We start from the raw sequence: 20,828 nt of genomic DNA on the forward strand, positions 1-20,828 counted from the left end.
AATTCCTGAATAGAGTGGTTAATGATTAGTAAATGTGAAAATAATATTAATAATTGAAAACAAAATATTAAAAAATATATATATACCCCCCCCCCCCCCCCCCCCCCCCCCCACACACACACACACACACACACACACACACCACCACCATATCAATTGGGTTAGGGTATGGTTGTGGTTAAGAAAACCCTAATCTTAACCACATCTATTTGACTTGCTGCATGTTCTGTGTGTTTGAGCTGGGCTGTAGTCCAGTGGTGAAAGACCATGCCTTCCAACTCAAAGGTTTGTTGTTTGAATCCCGGTATGGACACTAAAACCTTTTCAAGTCTTTCATTGGGAAAGCCATAACAAAACTGTCTAGAGATCCATTGTAAGTTACCTAGGCTGATAGTCTAGGGGTTAAGGCGGTCACCTTAACAACCGCATACAATGAGAAGTGCAGGTTCGATTCCTGCAGGGGATTTGAAGTCGTCTCCCCACCCATCCCCTCCCTCCTCTGCCATCTCCTGGCTTCCTTCCTTCACCCTGTTCTCCCCTCTGCCATCTCCTGGCCTCCCTCCTGCTCTCCCCTCCCCTGCCCTCCTTCCTTCACCCTGTTCTCCCTCCCCCCACCCCTCCCTCCTCCCCCCCCACCCCTCCCCTACCATCTCCCGGCCTCCCTCCTTCTCCTTCAACCCTAACCCTAACCCAGTATGTAGGCAGCAGGACTGCTGCCTTCCCCTGTCAGAAGCAGGGACATGAATCCCCCATTGAAGGATGCAGCCCCTCCTATGCAGAGACAAACATAATTAGTTTTCAATTAACCACACAATGTACAACAAGAGTCCCCTTCAACACAACTATTATTACATTGACTTTCCCATACGTCATCATTTATGACTCCATTTATAATGACTCCAAGTAGTTTAACCCCTCAAAAATTGGTTTTACAGTTTTTCATAATTGTTTAAACACATTAGACACAATGTGCACAACCTGAAACTGAACATGCAAAGGCATAATTCTACTGATAAAGCATTCATATAGTGTTTTCCATTCTGCACACCAGTGTTCAATGGGTGCTTAGATATGTCTACTCATATGATGTATGTGTTTGTCATTTGAAAATAAAATACCATTTAGTGAAGAGTTAACACTGTTTTGAGGGCAAAGTGTGCTTTTGCAAGAGAAGTGTAGGATTTTGCATTTTGTGTGTGAGTTTTGAGATTTGTGTTTCGGGTTTTGAGAAAGTGAGATAGTCTATCAGGAAATGTGTTTAAGACCAGTGTAAGACCAGTTGGTGCAACCGGCCCCAGGTGCGGTCCTTGAAAGAGGAGCGCTCCTAGAGTGTCCGTACCATAGAGAATGAATTGCAGAAAGGCGTTGGCAGCTCAAATACACATGTTCTGTGTGCACAGCACCATGAAGTGGTGTTTCATCAAAAAACTGCAAATACCAATCTAGCCCACATCTCAAATGTATAACATTTGATCTATTTTTGCTTTGAATGGCTTATCAGAAGCCAACAGTATAGTAGTATTGAAGGAGCATGTCAGGCATAAGTTAAGGTTGAACTACAATAAAATACGAATGTTTTACTCCAATAATCTGGGATGGCTTTGTGACAGCTCTGTGCATATCTTGAGGGCAGATTAATAAGTGTGCATGAAATAATGAAGGAAGAAACTAGAACGACCGCAACGCAGACTTATGCCTCTGCATTAGTTCATTCTGGAGTCCAAATCGCCATTTGAGGCAAATTGGAAGAGATTCCGTCAGGCGCTCCTGTGATGTTGCGTTACAGAGCTTGGAAATTGGGTGTGTGAGAGGTCACAGTGAGCTTGAACTTTGACCACCAAAATGTAATCAGTTCATCCTTGAGTCCAAGTCGATGTTTGAGACAAGTTTGATTAAATTCCGTCAAGGCATTCCTGAGATATCGCGTTAACAAGCTTGAAAATGGCGTTCGAGAGCTCACCTTGACCTTTGACCACCAAAATCTAATCAGTTCATCCTTGAGTCCAAGTCGATGTTTGAGACAAGTTTGATTAAATTCCGTCAAGGCATTCCTGAGATATCACGTTAACAAGCTTGAAAATGGCGTTTGAGAGGTCACCTTGACCGTAGTCTCTTAACACGTTCACTGCCAATGGCGAGTTGACTCGTCAAACACAATCCAACCGTTCACTGCCAATGACGAGTTGAGACGTCAAAAAATAAAAAATAAATTTTTTGACGTGCTACGTGGATCAATGCCCCCCACGTCTCCTATAAAAATATTGGAAGTATTGAATGTGTATAATCTATTTTACCGACCAACTAAGTGGCGACAGTGCTCTCCCGACAGAGAGAAAGCCAACCAAAAACAGCCGCGGGAGCAAGCCATTCTCAAGGAAATGGCTTGGCGAAAACGATTTCGATTTCACACACACACATACACACACACACACACGCACACACACACACACACGCACGCACACACACACACACACACACTCGAGTACCTTTGAGCATAAATAAGACCAGAATCGCAAAAGCTTCATCAAAGCTCTCAACCGCCCGTTTTACAGTAATCCAGACTCGCCCGAGAGCCGCCAGCAGCAGCAGCACAGACGAGCAGCAGCAGCAGCAGCAGAGCGGAGTATGCCTCAAGATTGGAAGAAGGGGATTGCGAAGGAATTTCTCTCCCGTGTCTAACCCCCCCCCCCCCCCCCCCTCTCCTCTCCTCTTCCCCGCTCCTGCGATTCCCTTCTCTTTTTTTGGGATCTGTGAGGCAACAGAAACTCGCCTGTGACAAAACACTGCAAAGCCACCAGAGACACACCTAAGGAGGGAGGAGTTTGGAGACACACACACACACACACACACACATGTCACAGGGTGATGCATTGGTGTGGGTGTGATGGTTAACCTGGGGGTGGCAGTGTCTGTAAGGGGAGTTTGCTCTATTTTCGTGGGACTGTCTTAATTAATCTGGGGCACAGTGGCTGTGATTGGTGCATGGGCTCTGTGGGTGGTTCCCTCAATTGCTCCGGACCATTCATTAGGAGATGCAGAGCTGGTGTGAGAAAAAGAGACACGGAGAGAGAAGGAGCCTGGAAGCCAGCCGTGATGGACAGGAACATGGAAGACTGACATTGTAAGAAAGTGTGACTAGGTCACTACAAAGTATCCTTTCAGTGCCCTCTGGAGGCCGCCAGTGGTACTGTCTCTTTAATTGATTATTGTTTATTTTACTCAGGCATAGTTCGGTTGCCTATAGAGGGGCCTTATCCCACATGTGCTCTGTAGAAGTCAGTTTGCCTTTTCACCTGACAGAGTAACAGCCTGTATGCGTTCATGGAGAATGTAAGTTGAAGTTCTTCCATTTGATGGATAATTTCTATATTTGTCATGTTGTGAATTATATTTGTCCAAGTTATATCGAGTGTCACCTTAATTATTGGGTTTTTGACAGAGAATAAGATTTATTCACCTTTAGTTTGTCAATTAACCTTGCATGCTAATTAGCATATTAGCAGGTTAGCATGTTAGCTGATTTTGGCTAGCAGCTTAATTTACTTGGAATACAATGGGAAATAAGCTACACTTGTCGGATTTGGTCATTTCCTATTTTCATTAGCATGTTAGCTTAGCATTACGAGCTAAGTTAGCCTAACATCGAAGATTTGCATTTATTAGACTCTGGTGATGGGTTGGCTGTGCGTTACATGCATAGACCTGTATGCTGGCAAGTGTCTACTATATTTATGTTATTTCTGTGATGTTTCGGTAATATGCCTAGTATTTCTATAGTATTACTGTGATGCTCTGTTAATATTTCTGTGATATTTAGAGTATTTGGTCTAAGTGGTAGTTCACTTCCTTTCATTTCTTTCACCATGGTTTACGGTATCAGGTTCGTTACAAAGTACTGATATTCTATTCTGTTATTTTATTTCAGCAACCATACAATGTACAATGTACATACTCTGTGCCTACCTGGAACCTGAATAAACGTTGTTAAACGTATACCTGCCTACCGTGTCCTTATCGACACTCCACAGTAGATAGTCAAACTATCTGATTCAGCCATCTACCTCAACCTTCACACAGTCCTTCATACAGTCCTTTACAGACATGCACGAGTCGAGAGGAGGAATGGCGGAGCTGGGGAGCAGTATTCAGCCCTGCCTGCGGTTTAGGTAAGATTGGTGGGAGCGGCTTTGGCTGGGATGGCCAAGCTACCTCCTCTCCCTGCGTACCTAAGGTCGCACCGTGGCTGATGCACGGGTGAGAGGGAGAGGGGGTGAAGGCCCCGGAAGCCGCTCCACCATGAACTGTGAGCCGCAGGTGGGGTGAGAGCTCCCCAGTCTCTTTCTGTTTCAGCTGCCATTCCTCCTCCAGACGAGCCGAGCAAGTCAGGGTGCAGAGCCGTGTGTGACGCTGTGTCCCGCTCTTGGGGAAATAGGAGGAAAGACAGACGAAAAACACATTTCAAAGGACAAGACAGGAGAAGAGCAACTGTAACCACATCCATTACATAGCCTTTGTGCAGTTTTTGAAATTATAGTTTGACAAAAAATGGATCCAATGAATCAGTCCGCCCAGATATCATCGTCGCAGGGCTTAGCCGATGGACAGAATTCTGCTGCCAAAGACTCAAAGCTATCCGTCAGGGACCTGATCCACTGGCGGGACCCCAAGAAGTCTGGCGTGGCGTTCGGCCTGTCCATGCTGCTGCTGCTGTCTCTGGCTGCCTTCAGCGTGATCAGCGTGGTGTCCTACCTGCTGCTGGCCCTGCTCTGCGTCACCATCACCTTCCGCATCTACAAGTCTGTCGTCCAGGCTGTGCAGAAGTCCAGCGACGGACACCCCTTCAAAGCGTTGATGGATAAGGATGTCAGCATTCCCCCGGAGACCTGAGAGCGAGCAGAACCTGAGATCCGAGAGGCGGAGGAACGAAGCCGCCTGGAAGCGTGGGAACAGCCAGAGGGACGCTGCGACCCCATCTCGCACGAGCTGCGAGGGAGAGAGGACAGGAGCGACACGTCGTGTGAAAGCGGAGGGGTGGAGGTTCGCTTCCCCCCTCCTTCAGTTAAGTCCCGCTCCATTTTTATTGTTTTATCTTTGAGTGTGACCAGCTCCGTGAACAGGCGGGTCTGCCTGCAGGCCTAACCCCAGACACCTGGCAGTAGAACAAACCCTCAGTGGAACTACTATCGTAGGCCACTGCACTGAAGGAGGACGAGCCCTTAAGGCGTGTTGTGAATTATTTAGTTGGTGTGATTTACTTGCAATAGACGTGTTGCATCTAACTGGGTTGAACTTGGTTGCAGTGGATTGGGTTGCATTTCAATTATTTAACTTGGCTCATCCAAAGTGACAGTAGCCTACTAGTGAGTTATCCTACCAGTGAAGAACTCTTATTCCCCTGGGGAACCAAAGCATTAAAGCCTGCTCTGTTCTACACCCTCTTGTCAGCTGGAGGCGTCAGGAGAGGACGGGGACCGGACGAGAGGGAAACACCGCAATTGCTCTGGACTGCAGCAGACACTGGACGTCGCACGGACGTTGGACACTCTTTTTAACTAGGCACATTTTTTCTATTGTATTTTAGTAATAAAACTCATTTGTTCCAACTTTCCACCTTGTCTGTGTATGCTGTTTGGGCCAGCACCTCCCCAGTAGAATCCCATCTCATTCAGTCACGCACACACCTGTGACAATTTTGGCGTTGTCGGCAAGGATTTTCTACTGGGTTGAGTAACTGGCCTTGCAGCATGCCAGGGGAAGAACAACAGGCCGCAGGGCCGTCGGTATTTTTTTTTTTTGGGGGCCCATGGATGCAAGCAGACGTTCCCAAAGGGAGCACCAGGTTGGACCCCTCCGATATGGAGTAGTTCTAGGGACTAGAACGCTTTGAGTTGGGGGGGGGTGTCACAGGGTGATGCATTGGTGTGGGTGTGATGGTTAACCTGGGGGTGGCAGTGTCTGTAAGGGGAGTTTGCTCTATTTTCGTGGGACTGTCTTAATTAATCTGGGGCACAGTGGCTGTGATTGGTGCATGGGCTCTGTGGGTGGTTCCCTCAATTGCTCCGGACCATTCATTAGGAGATGCAGAGCTGGTGTGAGAAAAAGAGACACGGAGAGAGAAGGAGCCTGGAAGCCAGCCGTGATGGACAGGAACATGGAAGACTGACATGCACGAGTCGAGAGGAGGAATGGCGGAGCTGGGGAGCAGTATTCAGCCCTGCCTGCGGTTTAGGTAAGATTGGTGGGAGCGGCTTTGGCTGGGATGGCCAAGCTACCTCCTCTCCCTGCGTACCTAAGGTCGCACCGTGGCTGATGCACGGGTGAGAGGGAGAGGGGGTGAAGGCCCCGGAAGCCGCTCCACCATGAACTGTGAGCCGCAGGTGGGGTGAGAGCTCCCCAGTCTCTTTCTGTTTCAGCTGCCATTCCTCCTCCAGACGAGCCGAGCAAGTCAGGGTGCAGAGCCGTGTGTGACGCTGTGTCCCGCTCTTGGGGAAATAGGAGGAAAGACAGACGAAAAACACATTTCAAAGGACAAGACAGGAGAAGAGCAACTGTAACCACATCCATTACATAGCCTTTGTGCAGTTTTTGAAATTATAGTTTGACAAAAAATGGATCCAATGAATCAGTCCGCCCAGATTGTTATGTCTCTCAGTCATTCACCACATTCCTCCCCTGCCCAAGCTCAATCAGCCCAATCTACACCAGCTGTGTCGAGTTCATCAGGTGCCACCAATCATCCTCAGAGACACCGCTCCTATAAGAGGGCCCGCAGTCTACAATCCAGTGCTTGATCGTACTGGTCACAGTGGTTCGTGTTCCTACCGTTTTGGTTATTTTTAATATCCTACTCTGGCTTGCGCTTTACTAATTCCAACCTGTCCTTCCTCTCTCCAAGGTTCCATCCCTCCGGCTCCCTCCAGTGTCTCCCAGCTCCTCCACCGTTCTCCTCTACTCCTCCGGATCCCTCTCTCCCTCCGCTCTCCCCCACTCCTGGATCACCCTCTCTCGGACGGACCTCCCCCATTGCTCAGGACTACGGCTCTCTCTCCCTCGGACTTCCCCTCTCGGATCTCGGACTTGGTCAGATAGCAGGTTACACGCACATGTACAACACCCAGCGCCATCTATATAACTGCACCACACTAGCTACGCACGTTAGACACACACCCACACACACACTTTGGTTCTACACACACCTCACCTACATTCTGCCCGTACACCCATACATTCCCCTCCACGAAGGCCCCAGATTTAGTTCAGCCCCTTTTTTGTACTATTATTATTTTATTAAACATTACTTGTATTTGAATCCTTGTGTCCGTCTGTCTCTGGGGTTCTGCCACATTTGACTATTGATTCGTTTGGTCACAACACAGATATCATCGTCGCAGGGCTTAGCCGATGGACAGAATTCTGCTGCCAAAGACTCAAAGCTATCCGTCAGGGACCTGATCCACTGGCGGGACCCCAAGAAGTCTGGCGTGGCGTTCGGCCTGTCCATGCTGCTGCTGCTGTCTCTGGCTGCCTTCAGCGTGATCAGCGTGGTGTCCTACCTGCTGCTGGCCCTGCTCTGCGTCACCATCACCTTCCGCATCTACAAGTCTGTCGTCCAGGCTGTGCAGAAGTCCAGCGACGGACACCCCTTCAAAGCGTTGATGGATAAGGATGTCAGCATTCCCCCGGAGACCTGAGACCTGAGAGCGAGCAGAACCTGAGATCCGAGAGGCGGAGGAACGAAGCCGCCTGGAAGCGTGGGAACAGCCAGAGGGACGCTGCAACCCCATCTCGCACGAGCTGCGAGGGAGAGAGGACAGGAGCGACCCGTCGTGTGAAAGCGGAGGGGTGGAGGTTCGCTTCCCCCCTCCTTCAGTTAAGTCCCGCTCCATTTTTATTGTTTTATCTTTGAGTGTGACCAGCTCCGTGAACAGGCGGGTCTGCCTGCAGGCCTAACCCCAGACACCTGGCAGTAGAACAAACCCTCAGTGGAACTACTATCGTAGGCCACTGCACTGAAGGAGGACGAGCCCTTAAGGCGTGTTGTGAATTATTTAGTTGGTGTGATTTACTTGCAATAGACGTGTTGCATCTAACTGGGTTGAACTTGGTTGCAGTGGATTGGGTTGCATTTCAATTATTTAACTTGGCTCATCCAAAGTGACAGTAGCCTACTAGTGAGTTATCCTACCAGTGAAGAACTCTTATTCCCCTGGGGAACCAAAGCATTAAAGCCTGCTCTGTTCTACACCCTCTTGTCAGCTGGAGGCGTCAGGAGAGGACGGGGACCGGACGAGAGGGAAACACCGCAATTGCTCTGGACTGCAGCAGACACTGGACGTCGCACGGACGTTGGACACTCTTTTTAACTAGGCACATTTTTTCTATTGTATTTTAGTAATAAAACTCATTTGTTCCAACTTTCCACCTTGTCTGTGTATGCTGTTTGGGCCAGCACCTCCCCAGTAGAATCCCATCTCATTCAGTCACGCACACACCTGTGACAATTTTGGCGTTGTCGGCAAGGATTTTCTACTGGGTTGAGTAACTGGCCTTGCAGCATGCCAGGGGAAGAACAACAGGCCGCAGGGCCGTCGGTATTTTTTTTTTTTGGGGGCCCATGGATGCAAGCAGACGTTCCCAAAGGGAGCACCAGGTTGGACCCCTCCGATATGGAGTAGTTCTAGGGACTAGAACGCTTTGAGTTGGGGGGGGGGTGTCACAGGGTGATGCATTGGTGTGGGTGTGATGGTTAACCTGGGGGTGGCAGTGTCTGTAAGGGGAGTTTGCTCTATTTTCGTGGGACTGTCTTAATTAATCTGGGGCACAGTGGCTGTGATTGGTGCATGGGCTCTGTGGGTGGTTCCCTCAATTGCTCCGGACCATTCATTAGGAGATGCAGAGCTGGTGTGAGAAAAAGAGACACGGAGAGAGAAGGAGCCTGGAAGCCAGCCGTGATGGACAGGAACATGGAAGACTGACATGCACGAGTCGAGAGGAGGAATGGCGGAGCTGGGGAGCAGTATTCAGCCCTGCCTGCGGTTTAGGTAAGATTGGTGGGAGCGGCTTTGGCTGGGATGGCCAAGCTACCTCCTCTCCCTGCGTACCTAAGGTCGCACCGTGGCTGATGCACGGGTGAGAGGGAGAGGGGGTGAAGGCCCCGGAAGCCGCTCCACCATGAACTGTGAGCCGCAGGTGGGGTGAGAGCTCCCCAGTCTCTTTCTGTTTCAGCTGCCATTCCTCCTCCAGACGAGCCGAGCAAGTCGGTGCAGAGCCGTGTGTGACGCTGTGTCCCGCTCTTGGGGAAATAGGAGGAAAGACAGACAAAAAACACATTTCAAAGGACAAGACAGGAGAAGAGCAACTGTAACCACATCCATTACATAGCCTTTGTGCAGTTTTTGAAATTATAGTTTGACAAAAAATGGATCCAATGAATCAGTCCGCCCAGATATCATCGTCGCAGGGCTTAGCCGATGGACAGAATTCTGCTGCCAAAGACTCAAAGCTATCCGTCAGGGACCTGATGCGGCAGAAGCAGTGTGTCAGCTGTGCTTGGAAGAGACGCCAGAGAACACGAGGGGCACGGACGAGTCGAGCCGACCGGAGACCCGGACGAGCCAAGCCGACCTGAGATCCGAGAGGCGGAGGAAGGAAGCCGCTTGGACGTGTGGGAACAGCCAGGGGAACGCTGGGATCCCATCTCGCCCGAGCTGCGGGAGAGAGAGGACAGGAGCGACAGCGGGAGACACGCTGTGTGAAAGCGGAGGGGTGGAGGTTCGCTTCCCCCCTCCTTCAGTTAAGTACCACTCCCCAGTAGAATCCCATCTCATTCAGTCACGCACACACCCGTGACACACACACAAACACAATACAGTATACAGACTTGCCCAAGGGCACCCATAATCACAGGCACGTGAGGTGGTTCTAAAAATCCATTTATCTCAAAACTCTCTGAAAATCTCTGAAACCATGCTGTACTCAACGGCTAATATCTACATAACTACTAACTCTACAAACTAACTCTTTTAGACAGAGAAAGCACACATTCTATTAGTACTTTTGTGAACTTTGTGTTCACAAAGTCCAAACAGAAAAGAATCCTCGGCTCTTGTAAAATGAGCCAGAATCCTCAAAAAAACCTTCTGGCAGAAGCTAACTACAGTATTGAAAAACGGCTGGCAGTGAATGTGTTAAAACAGACTGTATCATCTACATCCGGCGAATGCAGCTATATACAGTTTGTACATTACACCCCCAGAACATGCACAAGGAAGTTGGGAAAAAAAACCTTCAGACTGGAAGGAAGTTCTACGGAATCCGACCAATCACGACACGCGAATGCGGCATATTGGATTCTGATTGGACTAATGAGCGGAAGACCCGCCTTTCTGCCGGCATATTGGATTCTGATTGGACTAATGAGCGGAAGACCCGCCTTTCTGCCGGCATATTAGATTCTGATTGGACTAATGAGCGGAAGACCCGCCTTTCTGCTTCCCATTCCGGTTGGTGCATGATTCTCCCCCACGAAGTACAGACGGTATGGCGGAAGCATTTGAAAATTGCGGAAGCCTACTCGTCTGTTCTAAGAGACTAATGCTGCCTTCCAGACAACTGGGACCTTCAGATTTTCTGGCCTCCTATTAGGAAAAGTGTGCTGGAACGGCACTCAAAGTGGGAGCTCCCACTTGAAAACTGGGAGAAAAAAATCTACCCCCACTAGGCTGGGAACCAGTTGTCTGACGTCACACAACAATGGCCGCAACATGGAGTATGTAGTCCAAAGTATTAAGTGCCTAAATAAAATAGTATAATAGAGTCTGTTACATTATGTGTCATTGCTGCTCCTCATTTTCATTTAAATATGTAAGGAGGGTGCTCTGCTCGTTGTTAAGCTGTCTTGCTATTTGCCAAACAAAAAAAAGTTTGTCGTGGTCCGCCATGTTTCTTGGTTGCATTTTGCCTTTGTGCTCTGGAATGCTTTGAAGGTGGGGGGTGGGACTTTTCCACTGGGAAACACCCACGTCCCAGTTGTCTGGAAGGCAGCATAAGCATGCAGGGGACGGGATATGGGGCATGCAGGTGTGCGCACAGTCAATCTAATCTGGATTTCACTGAATGTTTAGAAGGGGCTCATGTGTGTTGTGCAGAGGGTGTCAAATGGATTAGACTAGTCTAGACTATCTCTCTCTCTCTAAGTGTCTGAGATTAACACTGATGGGGATATTGCAATATATTACCGTAGATATTGGGTCATCCAGTTACACTTGTTGTGTAGAACTAAACCCTTGATGTACCTATTGTGCTGTTATTTCAAAGCTAATTGCTAATTGGTTGTGTGCTTGTGGATTTGTGCTTGTAGGAGGGGCTTAGAGTATTTAACAGGCTAGGTCCCACGGGTGCCGGCCCTAGTGCCATACTCCACAGGTGTGGTAGGACTGCTGCTGGCCTGACAGCAGGTGGTCCCAAGTCATTCAGGTGCCGCGTCTATGTGCAGACAGGCCGCAGTGCCGACAGGTCGCAATGCCGATAGCCCACAAGCAGAACCAGCTGAGTGAGGCGGCGTGCAGCGTGTCGGTGGAGCTAACCTCTCCCAGCCCCCACGCCAAACTTAACCTCCCCCCATGCCTAAACCTAACCTCCCCCAGACCCTAACCCAAAACCTAACCTCTCCCACCCCCACGCCTAAACCTAAGGTCGGCATTGCGGGTGGTCGGCATAGCAGGTGGTCGGCATAGCGGGTGGACCCCAGTCATTCATGGGTTTTAGCCTACATGTATGTTTAGGTTCTATTTCATTTACTGACTTCATACATTTCCCAGAATGCCTTTCAACAACCCACAGGCAGGGAATGAGACTGAACTTGTTGCATTCAGCTGTTGGTTGTAGTACATATAGGTGCAGAGAGAACAATTGTGATAGAAGAGGGACAGTTTTCCCAGTCATCACTGACTCAACAATTAAAATGATTTGCGTAGTCTGAGTCTCCTGCAGGTGCAGATTGGTTTCACACCATAGGGTCACAATCGTATCAAGGTGAATTACTGTTACAACACAATCTTTATAATGAGAACTATCATGTATGAACATTTCTCATCTGTGCTAGTTGCAGTTGCACATGACAACTCTCAAATTGAGTTCTCTATGCAGGAAAAACCCTAAATTCAAGCTGTGGAGGACCCATGTCTAAAAAAAAAAAAAAGGCCTTGGTTTTATCGTTCAAATTCACAAACTTTCAAGGATCTGTGGGAACCCTGTCAATCACCTTGTGTTAATGAGCGATAGATGGTTAAATGTATTTATTTAAATGAAAATATTTGACATTCTAACTTTAAAGCAGGATTCTGAGAATAAAGTCAGAATTCTGATAAATTAGAATTGTGATTCAGAGTCACTAGCTGGGTTTACATCCAAATGTATCGCAACTTTTAATCGAAATTTTCAGAAAGTCGGCAAAATAAAATGCGAAATAATGCTGTCTAGACCCGATATACAGCTCTATTAATCTAATCCACAGAGCAGATAGTAAATTAATGCAATTTCATTCAATTCTAGACGTGAGTCACCTTAAAGTTAATATCCCAGTCTTCTTCTGTTTACCACGGCGGGTATTGTGCTGCATATTTACCGTGTGTAGCCCTATTGTGCGACATGTCATGTTTTGCAGTGATCGAGGCAAACTGCCGGAATATCGCTTCATCTGCTTCCACTGCACGTTTCGCATTTTCCTTCAATCGATACACCCGACTTTTCCGCCTCCCTCAAGCGTGAAAACTTTTTTGCGGAATTTGGAGGCTTTTGCGAATTAGGCAGCGTTTCCACTCTGTTTTTTTTATGCGCAAATTGAAATTTCGCATAAAAACAGGTGGATGGAAACCCGTCTACTGTCACAATTCGGGGGGGGGGGGGGGGTATACTGTTCCATGTAACATCACTGACTAATGCTGGAATTTGTGTGTGTGTGTGTGCGTGCGTGGGGGGGGCTCAAGTCTATGCATTTCTGGTCTTGGAACATTTGTTGTGCAGCTGATGTGGGATCTACTCCACTATTTGCACGTGGTTGCATCAAACATTTGCTTCATTCAGTACAATGTAGCCTACATTTTTGATGGTAAATGGTAAAAACAACTGCCATTTACGCAATGGCATTTTGCATTTACCCCATAAAGAGCCAATGTTTCCCATTGTGTATTTGCTGGTAGAACAAGTTGTTATACCAGCAAATACACAATGGTAAACATTGGCTCTTTACAGTCCTGATTCTGAAGGGAAGAAAATATTTGAGGAAAATGTTTAAACGGTCACTTAGTATCATTCAGCAGGGGTCATGCCTATGTTCCCCGGGTTCTATGTTCTGCTAAAAAGGGTTCTATGTTCCCCGCGTCCTATGTTTCCCGGGGGAGGCAACCTCCATTCCGACATACCCCTATTACGACAATCCTCTATTACGACATCCCCCTATTACGACATGCCTCTATTACGACATGCCCGATGTACCCCTATTACGACACATTTTAGTACCGCCATTCCGACAGTTTAGGTTCGCCAACATAGCCTACATGCCCGCAACAGTGGGTTAGGGATTAGGGTTTTTGGCGGTTACATGCTGCCACTCCGACGTTCTGCCACTCCGAAATATCGGCACTCAGAAATATTGCCACTCAGAAATCCCACCACTCCGATTTCCATAAGGTCCGCCACTCCGAACTTGATTTGACTGTCTGTGGCGTGTCAGTGGAGCTAACCTCTCCCAGCCCCCACGCCAAACCTAACCTCCCCCAGACCCTAACCCAAAACCTAACCTCTCCCACCCCCACGCCTAAACCTAAGGTCAGCATTATACGTTTGTGCCATATTACACAATATCCAAACTTCGGAATGGCGGCTCCTTTAGAAAAACGAGGAAGGGCCGACATTTCGAATAATGAAGGGAGGAATTTTCGTAATGGTGGGACCTATGAAAAAAAGGTAAACGACCGCCAGTCCGAATAATGGAAGTTAACGTTCGGAGTGGCAGGGCTTCGGAAAGGCAGACAGTTACCGTTTTTGGCACTCCGGCACTCCATCAAAAGCTCCCCCCCGGGGGGGTAAGGTGACCTCACTTTCGATTTAATCCCCTGGGGTGTACAGTGTCTAATATATTGATCCATAGTCTTTCTTGACTTATCCTCTGGATGGCAGTCCATCTAGGATTATGCTGGATGACTGTGGCTTGCACCGGGCGTACTAGAGGTGTCTGTGTTTCCCTCTGGCGCAACGCATTGTACCTGTATGGTATGAATCCATGTAGCCAGGTGTTTCCCTCCTCTGACGTAGGGTCAGCTTTGCTTGAGCAAGCAAGCTTTCTGAGTTTCGTTCTCTCTCAAATCGGCTTCAAGCTGAATGGACTAGTAGTAAGCCTCTCCGTTGACCCTTGACCTTCCATATCCGTTTGTATGGATGACAGGTCGATGCGGTTTTCCTCATCAGGTGGTGCAGTGTGAATGTCTGCTGTTGGTTGCAGTTGAACCTTTGTGTTTATTTTACTAGCTCCATCCTCTGTCTGCTGAGGTGTCATACAGATGATGTCCTGCATATCCAATGCTACAGCAGGGTTATGTGCAGTATGTTGGTCAACTCTTGGGCCCTGCTTTGGTTCTGTGTGACCCTAGAGGGGTGGATGAGTGGTCAGGGGAAGGAACAGTGGTTTTATGGGGGGTCATGGCAACAACCACAGTCTTGGTCTGTACTTGTGGAGGGGGGCCTTGATTACCCTCATACTCCACATCTGTCATCTGGTTATTTGCACCCTGGACTCATTGTTTTGTCTGGGTTGTCCTATCTTTTATAGGGTAACTGTCTGCCTTTCCGAAGCCCTGCCACTCCGAACGTTAACTTCCATTATTCGGACTGGCGGTCGTTCACCTTTTTTTCATAGGCCCCACCATTACGAAAATTCCTGCCTTCATTATTCGAAATGTCGGCCCTTCCTCGTTTTTCTAAAGGAGCCGCCATTCAGAAGTGCCGACCTTAGGTTTAGGCGTGGGGGTGGGAGAGGTTAGGTTTTGGGTTAGGGTCTGGGGGAGGTTAGGTTCAGGCATGGGGGGAGGTTAGGTTTGGCGTGGGGCTGGGAGAGTAAATAAATAAGTTATGTTTATACAGCAGCTTTCACAGACAGTCAAATCAAGTTCGGAGTGGCGGACCTTATGGAAATCGGAGTGGTGGGATTTCTGAGTGGCAATATTTCTGAGTGCCGATATTTCGGAGTGGCAGAACGTCGGAGTGGCAGCACGTCGGAGTCGCAGCATGTAACCCTTTTATAGGTCTCTGTGGCAGTTGCTCTGCCACCCTTGTTTGTAAGAGTGGTGGTGGAGAGTCCAGGCCATCGCTCTCCTCACCTTCCTCCTCGTCCTCATCTGACTCTTCTCTCTCCTCTATGAGTGCCTCTGCATGTTCCAGTGTCTCATATTGTAGACGTTTCCCTAGGTTACATGTAGCCCAGTTTGCTGCATGTTCCAGTGTCTCATATTGTAGACGTTTCCCTAGGTTACGTGTAGCCCAGTTTGCAGCATGTTCCAGTGTCTCATATTGTAGACGTTTCCCTAGGTTACGTGTAGCCCAGTTTGCAGCTATCTCAAACGGGTCCTGCCATCCCTCTGTAGACATCTGTGGTAGTGAATTCAGTTCACTTTGCAGCGCGTCTGTGTAGTGATCACGTAAAATCAGAAGGGTTGTGTATTCCCAATTCCTAGCATTACCCTCAATCCAGCGTGTTATGTTTTCATTGGGGATAGCTGGTCTACCGCTATGTTCCCTGGGAGAGGTTAGGTTTTGGGTTAGGGTCTGGGGGAGGTTAGGTTTTAGGCGTGGGGGGTGGGAGAGGTTAGGTTTTGGGTTAGGGTCTGGGGGAGGTTAGGTTCGGTCCCACAAAACTGGGGAACATAGGTACGCTCCCGCACCTTATCCCACACAAATTATTTCCAAAGCCGAAATGCCAGACCGCCGTCCAACCTGTTGTGACAAGCAGAGATAATGGATGTTTGCCATGAATGAGTTTGGAAAAGATATGTAGACCTAACTTATGGGCCTGTATTTCGTTGTAAAGAAATTATTTGAATGATCTCTCCTGTGTCAATAACGTCTGTTTTTCCCCGTGCACTTCCCTGCCTCAAGTCATTGGAAATGTTTAGAACATTGAAAACACTTGAAAAATCATAGTCTACCAACCAACACTGGAATTTGAATGTGTGTGGTTAATGGTCATTTATGGTATTTAATTATTTATTTCTATATGCATAGTTCATTGGCAAAAACAGCCCAATAGACAACACATGCTGATACACCATAGCCTATCAAAGTGAAAATTATTAGGTGAAAGTTGTAGACCTAATTATGATGTACAATAAGAACAAATGTAAAAAATTAAATGGTGCCATGGCACGAGTCCGATACCTCACGAGTCCGACACCTCACGAGTCCGAAAAAAGAGGCTAACTTCCCCCAGACCCTAACCCAAAACCTAACCTCTCCCACCCCCACGCCTAAACCTAACCTCCCCCAGACCCTAACCCAAAACCTAACCTCTCCCACCCCCACGCCTAAACCTAACCTCCCCCAGACCCTAACCCAAAACCATGAGGTGTCGGACTCGTGAGGTATCGGACTCGTGAGGTATCGGACTCGTGAGGTATCGGACTAGGGGGCAGTCCCCAATTAAATACGATACAAATATATAAATTAAATTAAATCATACTGCATAATAATGTCAATGGAATGAAAATAAAAAATATAGGCTACAATACACTACCATAACATGTTGGTGCTATGGACACGATTGCGATGGGATGTGAGTGCCAAAATGCGACATTTACACTTCAAGTTGTACTCTTTTGATTGAATGGTGATAAGAACATAATTGACACACATAATTAGCAAGCAGATGACAGAGATTACAGAGAATTTTTAATGGCAGAAATCAGTTAGAATTAAGTAGATAATCCATGGTGACAGGCTGCCTGTGTGTGTTTGTGCATTTGGCACAGCGGCGAGATGAGGGGATGAAAGGCACACAGCCCGCAGCGGTGTGCCTGACTGAAGTGCACCTATCCTCTCTGCTCAGCGGGCTAGCAGAGGGGGTGCCGTACCATTGTTCCGATCTCCCAATATTCCGACCTCCCAATGTTCCGACCCCCTATTAGTCGACCCATTACCATGAAGGCTTGCCATGTCAAATTTTTTAGAATCACGTGTGTTTCCTTAAAGGCCCATTCCGTTGGTTTTGGCGAGAAATAAATGTGCACAAAGTGTTTATTATTGGCACTGAGTGAATGCGCCTTGACGTAACTTAAAAATGGCGACCAGGGGCGTTTCTCTCAGACCAGCCGTTCAGAAGTTACATGGAAAAACGCAGTTTCGAAGTGGAGAGCATCTCCCGCCACAGCTAGAGGATGTGACGTCTCGCGCGTTCACGCGCTCAGGCAGCTCCTCCAGGAAACAGCAATGAATACAACCGTAGAAGAAGAGCGGGACAACCAACAGGCAAATGTTTAGCGAAGCAATGGCGTCCGCGAGCAGCAGCAAACGACCAGCAGGAACTCAGAGCCCACTAAAAGCTCAACCGAAAAAGAAAAAGCCGCAAGTTTTATCCAGCGAAGCCCGTCTGGCCCATAAACTTGCATCAGGAAACTGGAACAAAACCTGAATCACCATCGGCTATGCTTTTGCCCCATGGAGAGACCTTCGCTCGGTTCTGAAGATAACCCGATATGGCTCATTTCCTATTGAACTGGTAAGAACACATTTACAAAGATTTAGTGAATTTGATTTTAGCGTCATAGAAGAGGATATCCTTTACTTAGCAAACTAACGTTTGCGGGGGGCTCAGTCATATATGCAATAGTAACGCTAGCTATTTATAACGCTATGTGGTTGTAGCTATTAGCTGTTTGGAGCCGAACGCGACTCGGAAAAAGACTGACAAATATAGTGTTTCTGACTGTAGCATGCTAACAACGTTGTCACGTTAGTTTGTTGTCCATACTAATACTAGCGGTGTTGGAGTTTACTGTGTTCTCAGACTTTTTTTGAGCCAAAAGTGACGCATAAACTGTAAGCTTGCAACGTTAGCTTGTTGTGTTTGTTTGGAACCAGCTGACTTTACAAAGAAGCTCGGCCGTAGCGTGGTTGCATGGTAAAGCATTCCTAATCTGACTAGCGTTACATTTATTTTCTAGCTACAAGAAGCTGAAAAGTAAGGGGCCAGCAGCGTCAACTCCAAGAAAGAGGAAATCTCTTCAATTGACCCTCCAAACATCACCTATTGGAGAAGAATCTGCCTGGTTAGTTTGTTTTCCCTTTCAAACTACCAACATAACTATCTGCATGATCAATAAGTAAAATCTATATACTCTAAAAAATGCTCATGATTTGTCAGCATTGTACAGCTGGATTATGTGTGTACCACAGCTGCACACACAGATAATTGATTGGTTGAAACTAAATTGATATCTCAACAGGGAGGATTTTGGAATAGCTGGGGTTGATCCACATCCTGAGGACACGTTTCACCGCTCCAACTGGACTCCCAAGACGGAGAGGTCTGAAGCCAGGTGACCCGCGGAGTCTGGGACCTATTACAGGGGTCCTGCCCCCTCCAACAGCTGAACTGGTCAAGGCACAGATCCAAAGAGGACAGGTATGTCAACCGCCATCCTAAAAGTCATCCCTGATCTCTCACAAGGAGCCACCGAGTTTCAATATGATAACAAACAACACATACGTTTCATTTGTCTGCCATGTAATTCCCTTTAGACATGCTGTACGTCAGTGGTTTTCAGAATGTTACCATGCCAAGGACCCATAAACTCACACAAATTAGACCACAAGACCTCAATAGCAGTAGTACTTTGTTTACTCATTGTGGCACTTGTGGATGGTATTTGATATATATATATATATATATATATGAAATAAACTACTGTGTTTTAGCCGGGGAACATCTGGGGACGCCACTTTGAGAACGTTTGAGACATTCACCTCTTCCTGCAGAATCTAATATTCTGTGGATTGGGTCAGCACTGATTTCATTGGCTCAATTTGAGTCACTACTATAAAATAATACCCTGCAATAATGACACGATGGTTACACATGTATGCTGATTAATTGTCTACTTTTGTTTAGTCTTTGTGCTTGGAAGCCTGCACCCACTTGGTTTGAGAAATACTGGTGTTGGTTCTAATATCTTTCTGTCTCTCCCTGTGAAGGACATGGCTTCAGCATCTTGGACGGGAGACTGCGAGAAACAATAAAGGCTTGACAGTATTGTTTACTGTTCCTCAAATGGTTTATTGCACAAAACTTTATAAATACTTTGTAACAAATCAAATTCACATGTGCAAAAAAAATGTAGACAGAGACTTTGTCTCTTGTCCACGTGTTAGAAAAAAAAAATATTGTTTACAACACCAGAAATTGTTTATTAGACAAAACCTTGTACATACTTTGTAAGAAAAGAAATTCACATGTGCAAAAAAAAAGGTAGGCAGAGACTTTGTCTCTTGTCCATGTTTTAGAAAAAAAAAAGATTGTTTACAGCACCACAAATTGTTTATTAGACAAAACTTTGTAAGAAAAGAAATTCACATGTGCAAAAGAAAAGGTAGGCAGAGACTGTCTTTGTCCGTGTTTGAGAAAATAAAAATGTTGGGGAAAAAAATCTTTCCTTTCAGTTATTGCACTGGCCGAGAAACACTGAACAGCAGTCTCTTTCTGTTGTATAGCCTAACCCTAATTGAAATGTATTTTTGAGGTACAGAACACACGCAAGAAGATGTCAGGATATTGTCAAATTGAAATGTCTTTTTGAGGTAGAACAAAAACACACAGGAACATCTCAAAGGGGAAAATTCACCTAAATGGTGCTTCCTTGTATCCGACATAATTCCCAAAGGGGTCAGGATATTTGTCTCTGACCCGCCACACACAGCAGCTAGGTATGACTTGCCGGTTCCCCCTCCCCAGACGTCCGTGTTGCCAGACGTTGAACTGGCGGTAAGCTGAGTACCAGTACTGTTTGTTATCGGCCCCTAGGTGCTGGCTGTCGTCTAAGGATAGAATGTCATTCCAGTTTGTGCATCTGCACCATGCTGGCTGTCCTCTGTCTGGCAGTTGTGGTCCTGGTTCGGCTGCCCGGTACTCCATGATGTCCAGCATCACCCCTGGAAGGCGTTCAACCACCATCTGGAGGACTTCATCCCGCTGTTGCTGGCTCAGTTGTTGCAATTCAGCCTGCATATTGAGCAAGAATAACATGTTTAGAATGGCTTTCAAATGGGTGTGTAATCTTGAACCCTAACCCTCAAAAGGCTGGTTTGAGTCTCAAACCTACATTTGACGTATGCAGATTTGCAAGTTGTGAAAGACTACATTGGAAGATGAGATAACAGGCTAAGCTCACTGTTTCAAATGGTAAACCCCAATTACAATAAAGTAGGCTACAAGCACTGTCAGCCCTAATACCTCACATATAAAGTAAGTTTGTAGTTGGGGACATTTGTCTAACTGTCATTTGAAGTTGTCTTAGCAGATCCATAACAGTTTTCCCTGATAATGTAGTTAGTGCCTTTCTAAAACATCAGCTATAACCAGGTTACCTGGCTGTTTGCGAAATCTGGACGTTCACATGCATTACAGTCCTGCAACTATGCCATGCCTCCTGACATTATGGACTGTATACTAGAGCCTATCGTCTAGTCACGTTGAATTGTCATTGAATGAATGAAAACTATGAAACCTCGACTGGATTTCTGTGTCACGTCTGTAAGTCTGCATGTGCTGGATGCTAACGCTAAGA

The 20,828-nt window shown here is 47.0% G+C and overlaps 2 pseudogenes across 2 annotated transcripts; both read left to right on the forward strand.

Annotated features, from left to right (window-relative positions):
* Nucleotides 1-4,277: 4,277 nt before the first annotated feature.
* Nucleotides 4,278-7,250, forward strand: LOC310774499 (reticulon-3-B pseudogene; annotated as a pseudogene). The gene is made up of 2 exons (XR_014554034.1): nt 4,278-6,808; nt 6,896-7,250. The product of XR_014554034.1 is annotated as a reticulon-3-B pseudogene (transcript).
* On the forward strand, nt 6,165-8,559 carry LOC310774988 (reticulon-3 pseudogene; annotated as a pseudogene). Its single transcript has 3 exons — nt 6,165-6,229; nt 6,432-6,444; nt 7,377-8,559. The product of its transcript is annotated as a reticulon-3 pseudogene (transcript).
* The last annotated feature ends 12,269 nt before the right edge of the window (nt 8,560-20,828 follow it).

Source organism: Poromitra crassiceps (assembly GCF_964638095.1).
Source record: "Poromitra crassiceps genome assembly, chromosome: 4".
Classification (NCBI taxonomy): Eukaryota; Metazoa; Chordata; class Actinopteri; order Beryciformes; family Melamphaidae; genus Poromitra; species Poromitra crassiceps.